This window comes from Ranitomeya variabilis, chromosome 2 (assembly GCF_051348905.1).
Source record: "Ranitomeya variabilis isolate aRanVar5 chromosome 2, aRanVar5.hap1, whole genome shotgun sequence".
In the NCBI taxonomy this organism is placed as follows: Eukaryota; Metazoa; Chordata; class Amphibia; order Anura; family Dendrobatidae; genus Ranitomeya; species Ranitomeya variabilis.
Genome location: NC_135233.1, coordinates 285,603,725 through 285,628,785, shown reverse-complemented (window position 1 = coordinate 285,628,785; position 25,061 = coordinate 285,603,725). Strand labels below are relative to the sequence as shown.

Sequence of the window (25,061 nt, the reverse complement as noted above, 5' to 3'; positions counted from 1 at the left end):
GCCAGGTCGTACAACTGATATAGTGGTCAGTAATACTGTTATTCCTCATGTACTCACAGTTAACTGATGCAAAGTTTGTTGAAAGGATAATACTTCTTACAGTCTTCCTCTTCTGATTACCAGCTGTGAGATGCTTGGAAGACGCACACCTAGTAAACATCTAGTCTAGAGGAGGAGCTTTACTACTAAGAATTTGCAACACATTTTCACTTTCAGTTTCATACATTGTAAGTAGGGGGGTTGGGGCACCATGAGGTTAACCAAGTATAAGATTAGATAAGGGCAGTGGAGAACAGTGACACACAAGAAGTAAGAAATGTCTCTATCTCCAGCAGAACTGCTTATTACTGTTGTTCATAGTTTGATAGAACATATATATTTGAGTAACATTTATAAAATTCATATGAAAGTTCAATTATGAAATATTAATACATTTTTTTTAAAGCTGGAGTCGGAACATTTCTACCGACTCCGACTCCAACCAAAACTAACTCAGACTCCGGCTCCACGACTCCGACTCCACAGCCCTGGTGGGAACATTTTGGAGTCCATGCTCACAGCTTTCAAAAATGTACTTAGTAGCAAGTCTCACACTACTGAGCTCACTCAATATATCAGTACTAACAAGTGCACTGTTTGGTGTCTGAAATGCAATTTTCCCTTCCAAAGTGGGTAAGATTAAAGAATCAATGGTATGGACTAGAAATACTTGATATGAACAAGGACTCCTTCAGGCCTAGTTTTCTAGTACAACAAAGAATGTTATTTAAAAAGCTTAAAGGGAACCTGTCACCTGAATTTGGCGGGACCAGTTTTGGGTCATATGGGCGGGGTTTTCGGGTGTTTGATTCACCCTTTCCTTACCCGCTGGCTGCATGCTGGCCGCAATATTGGATTGAAGTTCATTCCCTGTCCTCCGGAGTACACGCCAGCGCAAGGCAATATTGCCTTGTGCAGGTGTGTACTACGGAGGACACAGCATGAACTTCAATCCAATATTGCGGCCAGCATGGAGCCAGCGGGTAAGGAAAGGGTGAATCAAAAACCCGAAAACCCCGCCCATATGACCCAAAACTGGTCCCGCCAAATTCAGGTGACAGGTTCCCTTTAAAGTAAGACAGAAGTTTAGAAATAAGTGACAATTAACCCCTTCCCGACCTTTGACGCCACGTAGGCGTCATGAAAACCCGTGCCAATCCGACCCATGACGCCTATGTGGCGTCATGGAAAGATCGCATCCCTGCAGATCGGGTGAAAGGGTTAACTCCATTTTCACCCGATCTGCAGAGACAGGGGGAGTGGTACTTCAGCCCAGGGGGGGGTGGCTTCACCCCCCCGTGGCTACGATCGCTCTGATTGGCTGTTTCACTTTCAACAGCCAATCAGAGCGATTTGTAATATTTCACCTATTAAAATGGTGAAATATTACAATCCAGCCATGGCCGATGCTGCAATAGCATCTGCCATGGCTGGAGACCCCGATCTGCCCCCCCCCCCCCCCACCGATCGCCCCCCCCCCACCCCACCGATCGCCCCCCCAGTCGTCCTTTCTGCCCCGATCTCCTGTCCGCTCCCCTCCTCCCTCCTGTCCGCTCCCCCGGTCCTCTTGTCCGCTCCCCCGGTCCTCCGATCCCCCCCCCGTGTTCCGATCCCACCCCCCCATACTTACATAGCTTCGATGTCCCTCCCGGTGTCCGGCCGTCTTCTCCATGGGCGCCGCCATCTTGGAAAATGGCGGGCGCATGCGCAGTGCGCCCGCCGAATCTGCCAGCCGGCAGATTCATTACAAGTACATTTTGATCGCTGTGGTAGGTTCTATCGCAGCGATCAAAATAAAAAAATAATAAATAAACCCCCCCCCTTTATCACCCCCATAGGTAGGGACAGTAATAAAATAAAGAAAATTTTTTTTTTCTTTTTCCACTAGGGTTAGGGTTAGAACTAGGGTTAGAACTAGGGGTAGGGTTAGGGTTAGGGGTAGGGTTAGGGTTACGGGTAGGGTTATGGCATGTGCACACAGTGCGGATTTGGCGGCGGATCCGCAGCGGATCGGCCGCGGATCCGCAGCGGATCGGCCGCGGATCCGCAGCGGATCGGCCGCGGATCCGCAGCGGATCGGCCGCGGATCCGCAGCGGATTGGCCGCGGATCCGCAGCGGATTGGCCGTGGATCTGCAGCGGATTGGCCGCGGATCCGCAGCAGATTGGCCGCTGCGAATTCGAAGCAGTTTTCCATCAGGTTTACAGTACCATGTACACCTATGGAAAACCAAATCCGCTGTGCCCATGGTGCGGAAAATTCCGTGCAGAAACGCTGCATTGTATTTTCCGCAGCATGTCAATTCTTTGTGCGGATTCCGCAGCGTTTTACATCTGTTCCTCAATAGGAATCCGCAGGTGAAATCCGCACAAAAAAAACACTGGAAATCTGCTGTAAATCCGCAGGTAAAACGCAGTGCCTTTTACCTGCAGATTTTTCAAAAATCGTGCGGAAAAATCTCACACGAATCCGCAACGTGGGCACATATGTTATGACCCCAATGGCAGAGGGTCTCAAAAGTACATACCAAGTCTGCAAACACAAAAAACCAGCTCATAGGGCAGTGGTAACTGGGCTGACCATATATCTAATCCTAGCACCACAAATAGCAGCAGCCGGGGAACGTGCCTACGTTGGTTCTAGACGTCTCGCGCCAGCCGGAGAACTAACTAACTCTAGAAGGGAAAAGATAGACCTTTCTTGCCTCCAGAGAAAAGACCCCAAAAGTTGGATACAAACCCCCAACAAATAATAACGGTGAGGTAAGGAGAAAAGACAAACGTAAGAATGAACTAGATATTTAGCAAAGAGAGGCCCACTGACTAATAGCAGAATATAGTAAGATGACTTATATGGTCAGCAAAAACCCTATCAAAATTTCCACGCTGGATATTCAAGAACCCCCGAACCGTCTAACGGCCCGGGGGGAGAGCACCAGCCCCCTAGAGCTTCCAGCAAAATCAGGAATCACATTTAGTACAAGCTGGACAAAAAATAAGAGCAAAGCAAATAACCAAAAAACAAGGAAGCAGGACTTAGCTTAATATTGCAAGATCCAAGACCAGCAGACAGGAGCAAACAGAAAGGAACTGATTACAACGATGCCAGGCACAGGACTGAGAAACCAGGAAGTTTATATAGCAACACCCCTGGACTAACGACCCAGGTGGGTGCAAAACTGAGGAAAGACAATCCCAGAGTCATATCACTAGTGACCACAAGAGGGAGCCAAAAAAGTCTAATTCACAACACACATAGCCTTAGGGTTAGGGTTGGAATTAGAGTTAGGGTGAGAATTAGGGCTAGGGTTTGAAATAGGGTTAAGATTAGGCTTGTGGTTAGGGTTACGGATAGGGTTAGGGGTGTGTTGGGGTTACAGTTGTGGTTAGGGTTGGGATTAGGGTTACGGTTGGGATTAGGGTTAGGATTAGGGTTTGGGTTGGAATTAGGGTTACGGGTGTGTTGCGGTTAGGGTTGTGGTTAGGGGTGTGTTGGGGTTAGGGTTGTGATTAGGGTTATGGCTACAGTTGGGATTAGGATTAGGGGTGTGTTGGGGTTAGTGTTGAAGTTAGAATTGAGGGGTTTCCACTGTTTAGGCACATCAGGGGTCTCCAAACGCAACATGGCGCCACCATTGATTCCAGCCAATCTTGCGTTCAAAAAGTCAAATGGTGCTCCCGCCCTTCCAAGCCCCGACGTGCGCCCAAACAGTGGTTTACCCCCACATTTGGGGTACCAGCGTACTCAGGACAAACTGGGCAACAACTGTTGGGGTCCAATTTCTCCTGTTACCCTTGCAAAAATAAAAAATTACTTGCTAAAACATAATTTTTGAGGAAAGAACAATTATTTTTTATTTTCACGGCTTTGCGTTATAAACTTCTGTGAAGCACTGGGGGGTTGAAAGTGCTCACCACACATCTAGATAAGTTCCTTCGGGGGTCTAGTTTCCAAAATGGGGTCACTTGTGGGGGTTTCTACTGTTTAGGCACATCAGGGGCTCTGCAAATGCAATGTGACGCCCGCAGACCATTCCATCAAAGTCTGCATTTCAAATGTCACTACTTCCCTTCCGAGCCCTGACGTGTGCCCAAACAGTGGTTTACCCCCACATATGGAGTATCAGCGTACTCACAACAAACTGGGCAAGAAATATTGGGGTCCAAATTCTCCTGTTACCCTTGTGAAAATAAAAAATTGCTTGCTAAAACATCTTTTTTGAGGAAAGAAAAATGATTTTTTATTTTCACGGCTCTGCGTTGTAAACTTCTGTGAAGCACTTGGGGGTTGAACGTGCTCACCACACATCTAGATAAGTTCCTTTGGGGGTCTAGTTTCCAAAATGGGGTCACTTGTGGGGGGTTTCTACTGTTTAGGCATATCAGGGGCTCTGCAAACGTAACATGATGCCCGCAAACCATTCCATCAAAGTCTGCATTCCAAAACGTCACTACTTCCCTTCCGAGCCCCGGCATGTGCCCAAACAGTGGTTTACCCCCACATATGGGGTATCAGCATACTCAGGAGAAACTGGACAACAACTTTTGGGGTCCAATTTCTCCTGTTACCCTTGGGAAAATAAAAAATTGTGGGCTAAAAAATCATTTTTGAGAAAAGAAAAATTATTTTTTATTTTCATGGCTCCTCATTATAAACTTCTGTGAAGCACTTGGGGGTTCAAAGTGCTCACCACACATCTAGATTAGTTCCTTGGGAGGTCTAGTTTCCAAAATGGGGTCACTTGTAGGGGAGCTCCAATGTTTAGGCACACAGGGGCTCTCCAAACGCGACATGGTGTCCGCTAACGATTGGAGCTAATTTTCCATTCAAAAAGTCAAATGGCACGCCTCCCCTTCCGAGCCTTGCCGTGCACCCAAACAGTGGTTTACCCCCACATATGAGGTATCGGCATACTCAGGAGAAATTGCCCAACAAATTTTAGGATCCATTTTATCCTGTTGCCCATGTGAAAATGAAAGAATTGAGGCTAAAAGAAATTTTGTGTGAAAAAAAGTACTTTTTCATTTTTGCGGATCAATTTGTGAAGCACCTGGGGGTTTAAAGTGCTCACTATGCCTCTAGATGAGTTCCTTGGGGGGTCTAGTTTCCAAAATGGGGTCACTTGTGCAGGAGCTCCAATGTTTAGGCACACAGGGGCTTTCCAAACGCGACATGGTGTCCGCTAACGATGGAGATAATTTTTCATTCAAAAAGTCAAATGGCGCTCCTTCCCTTCCGAGCCTTACCATGTGCCCAAACAGTGGTTTACCCCCACATGTGAGGTATTGGTGTACTCAGAAGAAATTGCCCAACAAAATTTAGGATCCATTTTATCCTGTTGCCCATGTGAAAATGAAAAAATTGAGGCTAAAATAATTTTTTTGTGAAAAAAAAGTACTTTTTCATTTTTACGGATCAATTTGTGAAGCACCTGAGGGTTTAAAGTTCTCACTATGCTTCTAGATAAGTTCCTTGGGGGGTCTAGTTTCCAAAATGGGGTCACTTGTGGGGGAGCTCCAATGTTTAGGCACACGGGGGCTCTCCAAACGCGACATGGTGTCCGCTAAAGATTGGAGCCAATTTTTCATTCAAAAAGTCAAATGGCGCTCCTTCCCTTCCGAGCCCTGCCGTGCGCCCAAACAGTGGTTTACCCCCACATATGAGGTATCAGCGTACTCAGGACAAATTGGACAACAACGTCCGTGGTCCAGTTTCTCCTTTTACCCTTGGGAAAATAAAAAAATTGTTGCTAAAAGATCATTTTTGTGACTAAAAAGTTAAATGTTCATTTTTTACTTCCATGTTGCTTCTGCTGCTGTGAAACACCTGAAGGGTTAATAAACTTCTTGAATGTAGTTTTGAGCACCTTGAGGGGTGCAGTTTTTAGAATGGTGTCACTTTTGGGTATTTTCAGCCATATAGAACCCTCAAAATGACTTCAAATGTGAGGTGGTCCCTAAAAAAAATGGTTTTGTAAATTTTGTTGTAAAAATGAGAAATCACTGGTCAAATTTTAACCCTTATAACTTCCTAGCAAAAAAAAAAATTGTTTCCAAAATTGTGCTGATGTAAAGTAGACATGTGGGAAACGTTATTTATTAACTATTTTGTGTCACATAACTCTCTGGTTTAACAGAATAAAAATTCAAAATGTGAAAATTGCGAAATTTTCAAAATTTTCGCCAAATTTCCGTTTTTTTCACAAATAAACTCAGAAATTATCGACCTAAATTTACCACTAACATGAAGCCCAATTTGTCACGAAAAAACAATCTCAGAATCGCTAGGATCCGTTGAAGCGTTCCTGAGTTATTACCTCATAAAGGGACACTGGTCAGAATTGCAAAAAACGGCAAGGTCATTAAGGCCAAAATAGGCTGGGTCATGAAGGGGTTAAAGCACAAATCTAAGAAAAGGGCATTCAAGTTTTATTTCTGTTTTGCATTCTCACTTGTGTATTAGGATAAGGCAGAATTCTGCATATTATTTGCCTGTATCGCTATCTTTCCAAGAATAGTTACAAAATCTAATGCAATTTGGCTGTTTTTTATTGCTTGTAGTCAGTCAATGGACAGAGAAGAAGGACCGTAGTCATGTTTATATGGACATAATAACAAGCAAAATTGATCAGCACATCTTAGCAAAATATAATAAATATACAGGTGCCAGATACTGTGAATGCATTGTTATAGTATTGATCAAAGTGTGTTTTCCCATCTGAGAGCAATAAGGCAAGCTCTGTAGGTGTAGGTTCCCATCTGATAGTTACCTTGTCACTGACAGTTGGGGACACATCACTTGATTAAAATGTGAGCTAAAAATCTCCAATGTAGAGTGGGTACGGAAAGTATTTAGACCCCTTTAAATTTTTCACCCTTTGTTTCATTGCAGCCATTTGGTAAGTTCAAAAAAGTTCAATTTTTTTTTAACAATAATGTACACACTGCACCCCATCTTGACTGAAAAAACAAATGTAGAAAATTTTGCATATTTATTAAAAAAGAAAAACTGAAATATCACATGGTCATAAGTATTCAGACCCTTTGCTCAGACACTCATATTTAAGTCACATGCTGTCCATTTCCTTGTGATCCTCCTTGAGATGGTTCTACTCCTTCATTGGAGTCCAGCTGTGTTTAATTAAACTGATAGGACTTGATTTGGAAAGGCACACACCTGTCTATATAAGACCTCACCAATCACATTGCATGTCAGACCAAATGAGAATCATGAGGTCAAAGGAAGTGGCCAAGGAGCTCAGAGACAGAATTGTGGCAAGGCACAGATCTGGCCAAGGTTACACAAGAATTTCTGCAGTAGTCAAGGTTCCTAATAGCACAGTGGCCTCCATAATCCTGGAAGAAGTTTGGGACCACCAGAAGTCTTCCTAGACCTGGCCCGTCCAGCCAAACTAAGCAACCATGGGAGAAGAGCCTTGGTGAGAGAGGTAAAGAAGAACCACGAGATCACTGTGGCTGAGCTCGAGATGCAGCAGAGAGAAAGTTCCACAAAGTCAACTATCACTGCAGCCCTCCACCAGTCGGGCCTTTATGGCAGAGTGGCCCAATGGAAGCCTCTCCTCAGTGCAAGACATATGAAAGCCCGCCTAGAGTTTACTAAAAAACACATGAAGGACTCCCAGACTATGGGAAATAAGATTCTCTGGTCTGATGAGATGAAGATAGACCTTTTTGATGATAATTCTAAGCGGTATGTGTGGAGAAACCAGGCACTGCTCATCAATGCCCAATACAATCCCAACAGTGAAACATGGTGGTGGCAGCATCATGCTATGGGGGTGTTTTTCAGCTGCAGGGACAGGACGACTGGTTGCCATTGAAGGAAACATGAATATGGCCAAGTACAGAGAAATCCTGGATGAAAACCTCTTCCAGAGTGCTCTGCACCTCAGACTTGGTCGAAGGTTCACCTTCCAACAAAACAATGACCCTAAACACACAGCTAAAATAACAAAGGACTGGCTTCAGAACAACTCTGTGACCATTCTTGACTGGCCCAGCCAGAGCCCTGACCTAAACCCATTTGAGCATCTCTGGAGAGACCTGCAAATGGCTGTCCACCAATGTTCACCATCCATCCTGAAGGAACTGGAGAGGATCTGCAAGGAAGAATGGCAGTGGATCCCCAAATCCAGGTGTGAAAAAACTTGTTGCATCATTCCCAAGAAGACTCATGGCTGTACTAGCTCAAAAGGTGCTTCTATTCAATACTGAGCAAAGGGTCTGAATACTTATGACCATGTGATATTTCAGTTTTTCTTTTTTAATAAATTTGCAATTTTTTTCCAGTCAAGATGGGGTGCAGAGTGTACATTTATGTGAAAAAAATGAACTTTTTTGAATTTACCAAATGGCTGCATTGAAACAAAGAGTGAAAAATTTAAAGGGGTCTGAATATTTTCCGTACCCACCGTATAAGTATACCCTACACACAGTAGCATTAATGCAATTCAAAATCCATAAATTCAATGGTCTCATCACCCATGGATATATAAAGTCTACACACCCATGTTAAAATACCAGGCTTTTGTCATGTAAAAAAAAATTATACTAAGAAGAATAATTTCAGAACTTTTTTTCAACTTTAATGTCATCCGTGATCTGTACAAATCCATTGAGAAACAAACTTTTGGGTGGAAAAAGAAAAACTAAGAATTAACAATGTGGTTGCATAAATATGCACACACTTAAACTAATACGTTCTTGAAGTATCCTTTGAGTTTATGACAGCATTCAGTCTTTATGGGTAGGAGACTATCAGCCTGACACATCTGGAATTGGAATTTTTGCCCACTTTTTCTTGCAGTAGCGCTACAAATCTGTCATATTGTGAAGGCATCCCCTGTATACAGCGCCCTCTTCAGGTCACCCACAGATTTTCAATTGTATACAGGTCTGGGCTCTCGCTGGGGCATTCCAAAACTTTGATCTTTTTCTGGCAAAACCATTCTTTTGTTGATTTTGGAGGTATGCTTAGGGTCACTGTTGTGCGGAAAAGCGAAATTCCTCTTCACCTTAAGCTTTTTAACAGATGCCTGAAGGTTTATATTGCAAAATTGACTGATTATATTATTGTTATTATTTATTTTTCGAGCACAATTGATTCCATACAAAATTTGAATACAAATTACAATGAACAAACTAACTATAACAGACTGGAACAGAGGGGGAAAGGGCCCGGCTTATGGTCTACAGGGTAATAGGGAAGGAGACAGTAGGTTGGGGGTTGCAGCAGCTCTGGTGGTGGTGAGGTAACAGAAGGATCATTGCAGGCTGTAAGTTTTGTCGAAGAGATGGGTTTTCAAGTTCCTTCTCAGGGTTCCCTATTTTGTTGACGTGATTGGGCACAGAATTCCAGAGCATGGGGAATACTTGGGAAGACTTGGAGGCAATTGGGTGAGGAACGTGTGAGTGTGGAAGAGAGAAAGAGGTCTTGGGAGGACCGGAGAGTAAGTGTGAGAAGATATCGCAAGATTAGTTTGGAGATATACGGAGGAGACAGTTTATGGACAGCCTCGTACGTCAGTGCTAGTAGTTTGCACTGGATTCACTGAGGAATTGGAAGCCACAGAAGGGATTTGAAGAGGGGAAAAACAGAGGAGTAGCGAGGAGAGAGGTGGATTACAAGAGCTGCAGAGTTAAGGACGCACTGGAGAGGTATTAGGGTTTTAGCTGGCAGGCCACATAGAATGATAGTGCAGTAGTCGAGGCCGGAGATTATGACTAATATTTAAAACTTTTCATAATTCCCTCCAACCTGGCTAAAGTCCTAGTTCTGGCTGCTGAGCGGCAACCCCAAAGTATAATACTGCCTACACCATCTTTCACTGTGAGTATGGTGCTCTTTTAGTGATGCACAGTATTGGCTTTGCACCAAACATAACTTTTATGACCATAAAGTTCAACTTTAGACCAAAATACGCTTTCCCTCATGCTTTTAGTAGACGTGATGTAGCTTTTGGCCAAACATAGCCAGACTTGGATATTTTTATTTGTTAGAACATGCTTATGTTTTGCTACCCTGTCCTACAGGTCAGGCATATGAATAATACGGGAGATTGTTGCCACATGCAATACACAACCAGTACTTGCCAAAAATTGCTGCAGCTCCATTAATATAACTGTACAACTGTTGCCAGCCTCCCAGACCAAATTTCTTCTTGATGTTTCATCAAATGTTTAAGGGACATCCAGTATTAGGTAATGTCACTGTCGTTCCAAATTTAAGTCACTTCTTTATGACCGTTTTCAGTGTTACATGGTAATTCTAATGTCTTGGCTTTTTTTGTACTCTTCTGACTGACGACTTTCAACAATGTAGTCCCATTGCTCTATTGTAATCTGTTTATGGACCATAGGTTTTTATGTAAACTACAACTAAGAACATATCAGGAAAATCCCACAAGAACATCTAAACTTTATTTGGGGATTAATCAGAATCACTGGAAATTATGGCAGCCATGTCCTGACTACTATTTAACATGACTTTATGAACACAAACTCATCCCCAATTATAAGAGGGTGTTCACACTGGCACCACTACATTATTTTAATTTTGTTATTTTTATTTCCCCCCTCAAAATTACCGTATATACTCGAGTATAAGCCGACCTGAGTATAAGCCGACCCCCCTAATTTTGCAACAAAAAACTGGGAAAACTTATTGACTCGAGTATAAGCCTAGGGTGGAAAATGCAGCAGCTACCGGTAAATGTCAAAAATAAAAATAGATACCAATAAAAGTAAAATTAATTGAGACATCAGTAGGTTAAGTGTTTTTGAATATCCATATTAAATCAGGAGCCCCATATAATGCTCCATACAGTTCATTATGGCCCCATAAGATGCTCCATATACAAATATGCCCCATATAATGTTCCATACAGTTCTTTATGGCCCCATAGATGCCCCATATAATGCTCCATACAGTTCCTTATGGCCCCATAGATGCCCCATATAATGCTCTATGCAGTTCATTATGGCCTCATAGATGCCACATATAATGCTCCATGCAGTTCTTTATGGCCCCATAGATGCCCCATATAATGCTCCATGCAGTTCTTTATGGTCCCATGTAATTCTGCTTATAATGCTCTATGCAGTTCATTATGGCCCCATAGATGCCACATATAATGCTCCATGCAGTTCTTTATGGCCCCATAGATGCCCCATATAATGCTCCATGCAGTTCTTTATGGCCCCATAGATGCCCCATATAATGCTCCATGCAGTTCTTTATGGCCCCATAGATGCCCCATATAATGCTCCATGCAGTTCATTATGGCCCCATAGATGCCCCATATAATGCTCCATGCAGTTCTTTATGGCCCCATAGATGCTCCATATAATGCTCCATGCAGTTCTTTATGGACCCATGTAATGCTGCATATAATGCTCTATGCAGTTCATTATGGCCCCATAGATGCCCCATATAATGCTCCATGCAGTTATGGCCCCATAGATGCTCCATATAATGCTCCATGCAGTTTTGTCCCCATAGATGCTCCATATAATGCTCCATGCAGTTATGACCCCATAGATGCCCCATATAATGCTCCATGCAGTTCTTTATTGCCCCATAGATGCTCCATATAATGCTCCATGCAGTTCTTTATGGCCCCATAGATGCTCTATATAATGCTCCATGCAGTTCTTTATGGCCCCATAGATGCCCCATATAATGCTCCATGCATTTATGGCCCCATAGATGCCCCATATAATGCTCCATGCAGTTATGGCCCCATAGAAGCCCCATATAATGCTCCATGCAGTTCTTTATGGCCCCATAGACGCCCCATATAGTATTGTGTCACATGTAATGCTGCCGCTGCACTAAAAAAATGACATACTCACCTCTTGTTGCTGCTCCTCAGCGTCCCGTCTCTCCGCACTGACTGTTCAGGCAGAGGGAGGCGCGCACACTAATACGTCATTGTGCCCTCTGACCTGAACAGTCACTGCCGAGGACGTGGAAGACGAGGTGGCGGTGGAACGTGGAAAGGTGAATATGGCATACTCACCTGCTCCCAGCGCTCCTGGCGCGGTCCCTGCATGTCCCATGTCTCCGGGAGCGGCAGCTTATTCCTGTAGTGAGCGGTCTTGTGGCACCGCTCATTACAGTAATGAATATGCAGCTCCACCCCTATGGGAGTGGAGTCCATATTCATAACTTTAATGAGCGGTACCAGTGACCGCTGAACAGGGGAAGAAGCTGCCGCGCCCGAACACTGTGGGACATGCGGGGACCGAGCCAGGAGCGCCAGGAGCAGGTGAGTATTTGACAGGCGTCGCTCCCCCTCACCCGCCGACCCCCCCGCCTTCCATGACTCGAGTATAAGCCGAGAGGGGCACTTTCAGCCCATTTTTTGGGGCTGAAAATCTCGGCTTATACTCGAGTATATACGGTAATTCTGATTTTTGTTTCTCAATGGATTTGAACAGATTATTGGTGACATTAAAGATAGAAAATGTTCTGAATTAATTTTTCTAGCTATGATTTTCTTACATGTAAAAAACCTGGAATTTTGATAAGAGTATGTAAACTTTTTATATCTACTGTAACTTGTGTGCAGAGTGCGGTTGCATCTAGCAGCACATAATCACATGAACAAGGCTTACTGACTAGCTTCATTTGGACCCTGTTGGACAATAAGTCAAACTGAAATCAGAGCTTTGGTACTTAAGGTCCGTATGGTGCTAACCTTTCAAAAGTAGTAGTCCTAGAGGTATTTCACATGGGAATATCCCTTTATGCGCCTGAAGTATATTAGTGAAGTTGTCATTCACATACTATAGAGTTCGTTACCTTGGGAGGCTTTGTATTTGTTAGACTTGAGTGCAGTAGCTCGAGAACTATTTGGGATTCAGTTCAGTCCTCTCTCTCATCTTTCCGCATCTACAGTTTACTCTCTCGCTGGAATTGCACCCAGCTAATGGGATTTACCAGCTGCAGACATTTAGCCTGCATCACCATATGTGAGCTTTCTCTTGTAAAACATCCTCTACAGTTATCCAACATACCTCCTGCCATAATGACTGAAAGACACCCAAATGCACCAGATGGACAGAGGAGAATTCTCTCATGAAGTACACCTGACCTTGGCCTACTCCTGACTCCGCTCTTGACTCACCCTCTGTATAGTACACCATTAACTTATGGTTCTTCTCTACTGGCTGTGACCTCTAACTCCACTTGACCTTACTTCATACCATGTCATGTGCAGTCTTTAAGATTATCTTTGGTCGCCACATCTGTGAGTACTTTGGTGCTCATGTGCTCTAATGCATAAGCTATAACAGGGCATTCCTCCTTCAATGTGGCACTTAAAGGGAATCTGTCAGGTTTTTTCCATCTCATCTGAGAGCAGCATGATGCAGACAAAGAGACCCTGAATCCAAAGATGTATCACTTAAATTACTCGGTGCTGCAAATCTGACAGAGTTCTCAGATTTAGCATGAAGCAGAGCTGATAAAGATAACCCCACCCACACCAGGTACTCTCTGTATATAGTATATAGACATGAGCTGCTTATCACAGAAGGGGGCGGGGGCTGCTGTAGTTTCTGTAGTCTGGACAATGACAATCACATGGTGATGTAATCTTCAGTGTAAGTAAACAACAGCACATAGCCAGGCATTTGACACATCATTGAATTCTGTTTTTGTTAACCCCCTAGCTCATGTTGTCCTAGGATTACATAGCAACAACCTGCTAACAGATTCCCATTAAAGTACTAGTGCTCTCTATGCCACAGAGGAGACTTTGCACCCCCCCAAGAAACAGGTCCAAGTGTGACTGTCATCTTTTCCAGATGTGGTATGATCATGCTCCAGCATGGTCAGACACAGTCATTACACAGTACACAGCAGGGGCACATTTATAAGATTATCTCAGCACAGGAACATTTTTTTTTAACACATCCAATGGTGGATCTTATTATTATTCCAATATACACTGCTCAAAAAAAAATAAAGGGAGCACTTAAACAACAGAATATAACTCTAAGTAAATCAAACTTCTGTGAAATCAAACTGTCCACTTAGGAAGCAATACTGACAATCAATTTCACATGCTGTTGTGCAAATGGAATAGACAACAGATGGAAATTATTGGCAATTCTCAAGACACCCTCAATAAAGGAGTGGTTCTGCAGGTGGGGACCACAGACCACATCTGAGTACCAATGCTTTCTGGCTGATGTTTTGGTCACTTTTGAATGTTGGTTGTGCTTTCACACTTGTGGTAGCACGAGACAGACTCTACAACCCACACAAGTGGCTCAGGTAGTGCATCTCATCCAGGATGGCACATCAATGCGAGCTGTGGCAAGAAGGTTTGATGTGTCTGTCAGCGTAGTGTCCAGAGGCTGGAGGCGCTACCAGGAAACAGGCCAATACACTAGGAGACATGGAGGGGGCCGTAGGAGGGCAACAACCCAGCAGTAGGACCACTACCTCAGCCTTTGTGTAAGGAGGAAGGAACAGGAGGAGCACTGCCAGAGCCCTGCAAAATGACCTCCAGCAGGCCACAAATGTGCATGTGTCTGCACAAATGGTTTGAAACCGACTCCATGAGGATGGTCTGAGTACCCGATGTCCACAGATGGGGGTTGTGCTCACAGCCCAACACCGTGCAGGACGCTTGGCATTTGCCACAGAACACCAGGATAGGCAAATTAATCACTGGCGCCCTGTGCTCTTCACAGATGAAAGCAGGTTTACCTTTAGCACATGTGACAGACATGACAGAGTCTGGAGATGCCATGGAGAGCGATCTGCTGCCTGCAACATCCTTCAGCATGACCAGTTTGGCAGTGGGTCAGTAATGGTGTGGGGTGGCATTTCTTTGGAGGGCCGTACAGCCCTCCATGTGCTCGCCAGAGGTAGCCTGACTGCCATTAGGTACTGACATGAGATCCTCAGACTCCTTGTGAGATCATATGCTGGTGCGGTTGGCCCTGGGTTCATCCTAATGCAGGACAATTCCAGACGTCATGTGGCTGGAGTGTGTCAGCAGCTCCTGCAAGATGAAGGCATTGAAGCTATGGACTGGCCCACCCATTCCCCAGACCTGAATCCAATTGAACACATCTGGGACAACATATCTCGCACCATCCACCAACGTCACGTTGCACCACTGACTGTCCAGGAGTTGGCGGATGCTTTAGTCCAGGTCTGGGAGGAGATCCCTCAGGAGACCATCAGCCGCCTCATCAGGAGCATGCCCAGGCATTGTAGGGAGGTCATACAGGCACGTGGAGGCCACACACACTACTGAGCATCATTTCCTTGTCTTGAGGCATTTCCACTGAAGTTTGATCAGCCTGAAACTTCATTTTCGACTTTGATTTTTAGCATCATTCCAACTCCAGACCGACGTGGAATATTAGTTGTGATTTATGTTGATAAATTTTAGGTTTTATTTTTCTCAACACATTCCACTATGTAATGAATAAAGATTGACAACTGGAATATTTCATTCAGAGATATCTAGCATGTGGGATTTTAGTGTTCCCTTTATTTTTTTGAGCAGTGTATATTGATTAAAATTAACTTTTGTTCATGGGAAAACCCCTTTAAGTAATAGGTGCCTCAAAATATAAGAATCAGCTATTTTTGGTCAAAAATCTACTCATGATCCTTTTCCTCTTTGGTGTCCTTTGAAGTCATTGCCGCCAACAAGTTGCAAGGTACACATATTTAAAGACGAAACCTTTATAACTTTTTTTACACTTGAATGACCTTTTACTTGAAAGCTGATCTGTGGGGATCTGGGTCCTGAGACACCTACCAACCACTGAAAACTCTCCCAGCAGAGAAGGGGAGCTCAGGCGACAGGAACGCATAAGTCCTGCCTGAGCACGCACACAGAAGGGAGTACAGACTGTATAGAAAGCATAGTCATCATAATGCACAGCTCCTGCCGGAAACCGCACACAGAGTGGTATACAGACTCTATAGAAAACATAGTCATCATAGTGCACAGCTCCTGCCTGAGCCTGCACACAGACAAGAGTACAGACTCTATAGAAAGCATGGTCATCATAGTGCACAGCTCCTGCCTGAGAACACAGAGTGCAGTACAGACTCTATAGAAAGCATGGTCATCATAGTGCACAGCTCCTGCCTGAGAACACAGAGTGCAGTACAGACTCTATAGAAAACATAGTCATCATAGTGCACAGCTCCTGCCTGAGAACACACAGAGTGCAGTACAGACTCTATAGAAAGCATGGTCATCATAGTGCACAGCTCCTGCCTGAGAACACACAGAGTGCAGTACAGACTCTATAGAAAGCATAGTTATCATAGTGCACAGCTCCTTCCTGAGCCTGCACACAGAGTGGAGTACAGACTCTATAGAAAGCATGGTCATTATAGTGCACAGCTCCTGCCTGAGAACACAGAGTGCAGTGCAGACTCTATAGAAAGCATGGTCATCATAGTGCACAGCTCCTTCCTGAGAACACAGAGAAGGGAGTACAGATTCTATAGAAAACAGTCATCATAGTGCACAGCTCCTGCCTGAGAACACACAGAGTGCAGTACAGACTCTATAGAAAGCATGGTCATCATAGTGCACAGCTCCTGCCTGAGAACACACAGAGTGCAGTGCAGACTCTATAGAAAGCATGGTCATCATAGTGCACAGCTCCTGCCTGAGAACACACAGAGTGCAGTGCAGACTCTATAGAAAGCATGGTCATTATAGTGCACAGCTTCTGCCTGAGAACACACAGAGTGCAGTACAGACTCTATAGAAAGCATAGTCATCATAGTGCACAGCTCCTGCCTGAGCCTGCACACAGAGTGGAGTACAGACTCTATAGAATGCATAGTCATCATAGTGCACATAGACTTTGTAGCCTTTGTTTTCTATTGAATCTACACCATGCTTTGCGTGCCGCTCAGGCAGGAGCTGTGCTCTATGATGACTATGCTTTCTATTGAGTCTGTACTCCTCTCTGACCCACTGATCAGCTTGCAATTAAAAGAGCACTCAATATACAGAAAGTGCAACGCTATAGCCCAGCATTATTGGAACTTCACAGCGGCTTGTATAAAGTTAGTAAGGTTTAATTACTCTTTAATATAAAAATTCACATAATTGGATATAAAATATCTGCACTAGGCAACCATTGCTAAGACGCAGACAGTCGATCTTGTTACGGAGTTATGGGAACTGTTTATCGTGATATAATAATGTATGTCAAACACATCTCATTATAAAGTGTGATCATTGCAATTAGTGATATCCTTATCGGATATAATTGCACCTATTGTCAAAAAGATAAATTATTTTGTATTAGTAACATATCTATAACACAGATTGCCACATTTTTTTGCAAATGTAAAATCAAAGTTCAATGTGCTGAATTTAGAAGCGGTTCTATTTTCAGTGTGCTGAATGTGACACTCATTAAAGTGTTACCAAGGAAAGAGTCTGTCACAGGGAACAATATTCCGTGATACTGCGCTGTTAAACAGGTTGGTTAAAAAAAAAGCAGTTTTCATAAGATATTCTGATTTGCATGGTAGAAACCTCGAAAAACAGACATAGGTGAAGCCCAACCTATAATCTTGTTATGATGATCCCTATGTCGGCAAAAAAAACCTATGATGCAGATGCAAATTGCCCAATTTTCAGGAAGAATTAATTTACAACTACAAATACATCAATCAGAATAAATCTCTGAATCAACATCCCATCTCTAGAAATCTAGCAGCTATAACTGAAAATATTGTTTTTATCAAAGACGTTGTACGCAGTTATTCCTGTCCAACAGACTTTGCATAGAGTGTCAAGCTGCATGCGCATTCTCCAATCAATAAAATAAGGGGATACAGTGTCCTGCTTCTGTCCATCACTTGGGGTCTCAGAGATTGGACCCTTACCCATCTAGCAGTTATCCCTTAACCTGTGGATGGGTATTAACATGTTAGAACTCAAAAAACCTTTTCAATATTTTTTTTCTATCACTCATTTTATATACATACAGTACAGAGCAAAAGTTTGGACACACCTTCTCAATTAAAGATTTTTCTGTATTTTCATGACTATGAATATTGTAAATTCACACTGAAGGCATCAAAACTATGAAGTAACACATGTGGAAATATATACTTAACAAAAAAGTGTGAAACAACTGAAAATATGTCTTATATTCTAGGTTCTTCAAAGTAGCCACTTTTTGCTTTGTTGACTGCTTCGCACACTCTTGATGAGCTTCAAGAGGTAGTCACCGGAAATGGTTTTCACTTCACAGGTGTGCCCTGTCAGGTTTAATAAGTGGGCTTTCTTGCCTTATAAATGGGGTTGGGACCATCAGTTGTGTTGAGCAGAAGTCTGGTGGATACACAGCTGATAGTCCTACTGAATAGACTGTTAGAATTTGTATTAAGGCAAGAAAAAAGCAGCTAAGTAAAGAAAAACAAGTGGCCATCATTACTTTAAGAAATGAAGGTCAGTCAGTCCTAAAAATTGGGAAAACTTTGAAAGTGTCCCCAAGTGCAGTTGCAAAAACCATCAAGGCCTACAAAGAAACTGGCTCACATGAGGACCGCCCCAGGAAAGGAAGACCAAGAGTCACCTCTGCTTCTGATGATAAGTTTATCCGAGTCACCAGCCTCAGAAATCGCAGGTTAACAGCAGCTCAGATTAGAGACCAGGTCAATGCCACACAGAGTTCTAGCAGCAGACACATCTCTAAAACAACTGTTAAGAGGAGACTTTGTGCAGCAGGACTTCATGGTAAAATAGCTGCTAGGAAACCACTGCTAAGGACAGGCAACAAGCAGAAGAGACTTGTTTGGGCTAAAGAACACAAGGAATGGACATTAGACCAGTGGAAATCTGTGCTTTGGTCTGATGAGTTCAAATTTGAGATCTTTGGTTCCAACCACCGTGTCTTTGTGCGATGCAGAAAGGTTGAACAGATGGACTCTACATGCCTGGTTACCACCTTGAAGCATGGAGAAGGAGGTGTGATGGTGTGGGGGTGCTTTGATGGTGACACTGTTGGGGATTTATTCAAAATTGGAGGCATACTGAACCAGCATGGCTACCACAGCATCTTGCAGCGGCATGCTATTCCATCCAGTTTGCGTTTAGTTGGACCATCATTTATTTTTCAACAGGACAATGACCCCAAACACCTCCAGGCTGTGTAAGGGCTATTTGACCAAGAAGGAGAGTGATGGGGTGCTACGCCAGATGACCTGGCCTCCACAGTCACCAGACCTGAACCCAATCGATATTTTTTGATGTGAGCTGGACCGTAGAGTGAAGGCAAAAGGGCCAACAACTGCTAAGCATCTCTGGGAACCCCTTTCAAGATTGTTGGATGACCATTTCCGGTGACTACCTCTTGAAGCTCATCAAGAGAACGCCAAGAGTGTGCAAAGCAGTCATCGAAGCAAAAGGTGGCTACTTTGAAGAACCTAGAATATAAGACATATTTTCAGTTGTTTCACACTTTTTTGTTAAGTATATGATTCCACATGTGTTAATTCATAGCTTTAATGCCTTCAGTGTGAATTTACAATTTTCATAGCCATGAAAATACAGAAAAATCTTTAAATGAGGTGTGTCCAAACTTTTGCTCTGTACTGTATATTATATATATATATATATATATATATATATATATATATATATATGTATATATATATATATACCGTATATACTCGAGTATAAGCCGAGATTTTCAGCCCAAATTTTTGGGCTGAAAGTGCCCCTCTCGGCTTATACTCGAGTCATGATCGGTGGTGGGGTCGGCGGGTGAGCACTGTCATATACTTACCTAGTCCCGGCGATCCTGGCGCCCCCCCTGCACGTCCCACTGTCTCCGGGTGCCGCAGCCTCTTCCCCTGAGCGGTCACGTGGGACCGCTCATTAGAGAAATGAATAGGCGGCTCCACCTCCCATAGGGGCGGAGCCGCCTATTCATTTCTCTAATGAAGCGGTGCCGGTGACCGCTGATAGAGAAAGAGGCTGCGGCACCGAAGACAGGCAGGGGGAAGGAGCGGGACGCCGGGAGCAGGTAAGTATGACATATTCACCTGTCCTCGTTCCACACGCCGGGCGTCGCGCCATCTTCCCGGCGTCTCTCCGCTCTGACTGTTCAGGCAGAGGGCGCGATGACGCATATAGTGTGCGCGCCGCCCTCTGCCTGATCAGTCAGTGCGGAGAGACGCCGGGAAGATGGCGCCGAGGAGCTGCAAGCAAGACAGGTGAGTATGTTTTTGTTTTGTTTTTTTATTGCAGCAGCAGCAGCTATGGGGCAATAATGGACGGTGCAGAGCACTGTATGGCACAGCTATGGGGCAATGGTGCAGAGCACTATATGGCACAGCTATGGGGCAATGGTGCAGAGCACTATATGGCACAGCTATGGGGCAACGGTGCAGAGCACTATATGGCACAGCTATGGGGCAACGGTGCAGAGCACTATATGGCACAGCTATGGGGCAACGGTGCAGAGCACTATATGGCACAGCTATCTATGGGGCAATGGTGCAGAGCACTATATGGCACAGCTATGGGGCAACGGTGCAGAGCACTATATGGCACAGCTATGGGGCAATGGTGCAGAGCACTATATGGCACAGCTATCTATGGGGCAATGGTGCAGAGCACTATATGGCACAGCTATGGGGCAACGGTGCAGAGCACTATATGGCACAGCTATGGGGCAACGGTGCAGAGCACTATATGGCACAGCTATGGGGCAACGGTGCAGAGCACTATATGGCACAGCTATGGGGCAATGGTGCAGAGCACTATATGGCACAGCTATGGGGCAACGGTGCAGAGCACTATATGGCACAGCTATGGGGCAATGGTGCAGAGCACTATATGGCACAGCTATCTATGGGGCAATGGTGCAGAGCACTATATGGCACAGCTATGGGGCAATGGTGCAGAGCACTATATGGCACAGCTATGGGGCAATGGTGCAGAGCACTATATGGCACAGCTATCTATGGGGCAATGGTGCAGAGCACTATATGGCACAGCTATGGGGCAACGGTGCAGAGCACTATATGGCACAGCTATGGGGCAACGGTGCAGAGCACTATATGGCACAGCTATCTATGGGGCAATGGTGCAGAGCACTATATGGCACAGCTATGGGGCAATGGTGCAGAGCACTATATGGCACAGCTATGGGGCAATAATGGACGGTGCAGAGCATTATATATATGGCACAGCTATGGGGCAATGGTGCAGAGCACTATATGGCACAGCTATGGGGCAATGGTGCAGAGCACTATATGGCACAGCTATGGGGCAACGGTGCAGAGCATTATATATATGGCACAGCTATGGGGCAACGGTGCAGAGCATTATATATATGGCACAGCTATGGGGCAACGGTGCAGAGCATTGTATATATGGCACAGCTTTATGTGGAGTATCTATGGGGCAATGGTGCAGAGCATTGTATATATGGCACAGCTTTATGTGGAGCATCTATGGGGCCATAATGAACGGTGCAGAGCATTATATGTGGCACAGCTTTATGTGGAGCATCTATGGGGCCATAATGAACGGTATGGAGTATCTATTTTTAATTTTGAAATTCACCGGTACCTGCTGCATTTTCCACCCTAGGCTTATACTCGAGTCAATAAGTTTTCCCAGTTTTTTGTGGCAAAATTAGGGGGGTCGGCTTATACTCGGGTCGGCTTATACTCGAGTATATACGGTATATATATATATATATATATATATATATATATATATATATATATATATATATATATATATATATATATATATACACACACACACACACACATGCCCTTCTTTAAAGATACAGCCCATAGCTTTCCTGCCAACCACCATGTGACAATTTCTACACTTAAGCAGAAGTGACAGTATAACTTTGTGAGGCGAGTATGGAACTGTGAGATATAGAAGATTATAAATAGACATAAGCTATGTGTTAGCTAGGGAAACTTATTTTGTAACCCCTTTCCGACGTTAGAACGTTGGACAATAGTATGGCCATGTCTCCCCCTGTTTGGTGCCGGCTCCGATGCTGAGCCCGCACCTTTTCGGGCACATGACAGCTGATCTATACAAACTTTTGTCTTTTAGAATAATTTCTGTGCCTAAAATTTTAGCTCACACTGGCACATTTTACACCACACCCCTCCATGTAAGATCATGCCGCCTTGTCGCCAACCATGCTTATATACATAATAAATAGATCTAAAACTGGAAGTGAGAATTTGTGCCTGAATGTGCCACATTCCGAGGTGTAAATGTTCCCCAATTTCTATACCATCACTAGTGGATTAATGTTTTCTCTGTTACTACAGTTGAACAAATATGTTCGGAAATGATCGCCGAATCCGAGCTTGCCATATTCGTGCCATATTGGTACCGTATTTGTGCCGAATTTATGTGTGACGATCATTTACAAACATATTTGCTCATTTCTACTCCCATTGCCTCCAATGGCATTCAGCTATATTTGGCGAATATTGGAAAAACCATATTCGCCGGTGAACGTAATCCGAACTGAATATTTAAAAATTTGCTCAACTCTACCTGTTACCACTCAACCAGTACACACCAGCTCACTATTGTATTCTTTCACCATGTATTGCTGGATTGCATTAACTTTAGAATTTCTTCTAGGTCTCTTTGGGATATACAATGGAGAACACGCTAAATTCACCAGCCCTTGAAAAACTCTGCGCAGATGTTCCTTCATAAAGGAAGACAGAACAGCCCTACAAATATTAACGTGAAGTGGTGGAGAAGGAAATGTCACTTTCAAGAATTCTCCTACAGGCGGATGTTTCGTATTGAAAATTGGGCAACATAATGGTTTTGTGATTCGCTCAGACATGAAATATAAGTTCAATCCTCTTTCTGATGACCACGTATCGTTTATAAATATGGAAGAGGGTCAGAAATGGTTTTAATGTGTGACAACTAGCTGTGAAGTTCCAACAGTGCTGGGTTACAGCGTTGCACTTTCTATATATTGCAAATAACATTAATGGATTATAAAATCAAAACTTGATCATTGGCTATGGACTGCATGACAGTGGGAGTACACTTCACAACAGCAGAATTCTAAGTTACCCTTGAACTTTCGATTTTCTCTAAATTCACTTGTTCCAATGAAGCCAACAACGGACCCAACTTCTCTGCCATTTGAAAATGACTTCCAGCTGTTGTCCAACCAGAACGAGACAGAATATATGGAGCTGGAACTTCTGGATGGAGCTTTGTCCTCCACCCTTGTTCTGATGGTACTGCTAACTATTATTGTCACCTTGGTGGTGACATCTTTGCTGACTTACTGCTTTCACAAATGGAAGCTCAAAGCTAAGAAATTACAAAGAGCGCACGAGGAGTATCAAAGAGATCAAGAGAAAGTCATGTCCCCGTGTACCTCTTGACTACTAATATTTAATGCAAACAGCTCTGCAATAACTGATATTTATAAAGTGTGCTCAAGCAAAACCATTGCTTCACGTACAAAGCTTCAAGGACTAAGCCGCCTGTATTGAAAGCTGGTTCTTAAGGAGCTTGACTGCGCTTAACAGGAGATCGATAACATTATTGAACAGCATTTTATTTCCATTTGTACTATCAACTGAAAGGCTTCGCTATTTTTTTGCAATGCATTTCTTTGTATATATTGTATAATAAAACAGCCGAATCCTTCCATTATTGTGACACAGCACAGACATGGAAGGGCACTAATGGGGGGATATTCAATGACTGGTAAACATGAATAACACAGTCATTAACAAGCTGGAACAGAAACAATATATAATGGTAATGACTGAGATGACTGCTAATAGCAGGGGTTAAAAACCACAGAGAATCAGTTTCATATAAAAGTTGCCGGGTTGCACAAAGGATTGCAATGTATACAGTTTTTTGTATTATATAATAATTTCTTGCTTTGTTAGCCGTTTTAATTATTTATTGTATCAAATAAATAGGCTGGAATGTGTTAATTTTCATCTGTATTTTGACAGTTTATGTTGCACATTGATGTGAGGCTAGATATTGGTCATACAACAAACCAGGCAATCACTGAGTCCAATATAGACTACTATTTCGATCCAAATAGGGGCCGACTAAAGAAGAGGTCCTTTAAAAGGGTAACATTTTATTAAACAGATTAAAAAAGACATAAAAAGCAGAACAATACACAGACAGGGAGCTGCTGAAAACCAGACCCAAAAAAACCATCACAAAGACATCAAAATCAACTCAATACAGTAACAAGTGTCTACATCAAAAATGGACATCACTAATATAGAGAATAGAATTATTGATTGATAAATATAATCTAATGATGCTCTATAGTAATTTGTGCTCTATGTCCATATTATGATGTAGGTACCAAGTATAATAGGTGTGGTAACAATACATTATTTCAATATCCCACAAGTCTCCAAAGATATAAATAAATAATTAAATAAATAAATAACCATTGTCCATAAGCTGGCTCCTAATATTCCATCTAGGCTACCAGCAAACATAGGCAAAAGTTAGTAGATAATCTCCAACATAGCGATATAACTAGTGGAACCTAGATAGGGCAAAGAATGCAGTGAAAATGCCCGCAAGAGGTGAACACAATATTATGGAGAAAAACGTTGGAGGAGCGAAAAAGGATATAAAATATACCTACATCACAGGACTTGGCAGGGAAAGATCTGGGTCCAGATAGCAGCGTCCCCTCACCCCGACGCGCGTTTTTTGTCTTTTGCCTATGTTTGCTGGTAGCCTAGATGGAATATTAGGAGCCAGCTTATGGACAATGGTTATTTATTTATTTAATTATTTATTTATATCTTTGGAGACTTGTGGGATATTGAAATAATGTATTGTTACCACACCTATTATACTTGGTACCTACATCATAATATGGACATAGAGCACAAATTACTATAGAGCATCATTAGATTATATTTATCAATCAATAATTCTATTCTCTATATTAGTGATGTCCATTTTT

At 43.3% G+C, this 25,061-nt stretch overlaps 1 long non-coding RNA gene across 1 annotated transcript in view; it reads left to right on the top strand.

The window, feature by feature from the left end:
• LOC143805577 (uncharacterized) overlaps positions 1-24,063 on the top strand; it is a 29,265-nt gene extending 5,202 nt beyond the window's left edge. The window contains exon 2 of the long non-coding RNA XR_013221275.1: positions 22,712-24,063. This is a non-coding gene — a long non-coding RNA (uncharacterized LOC143805577). The remainder of the gene's footprint in view (positions 1-22,711) is intronic.
• Positions 24,064-25,061: the final 998 nt, after the last annotated feature.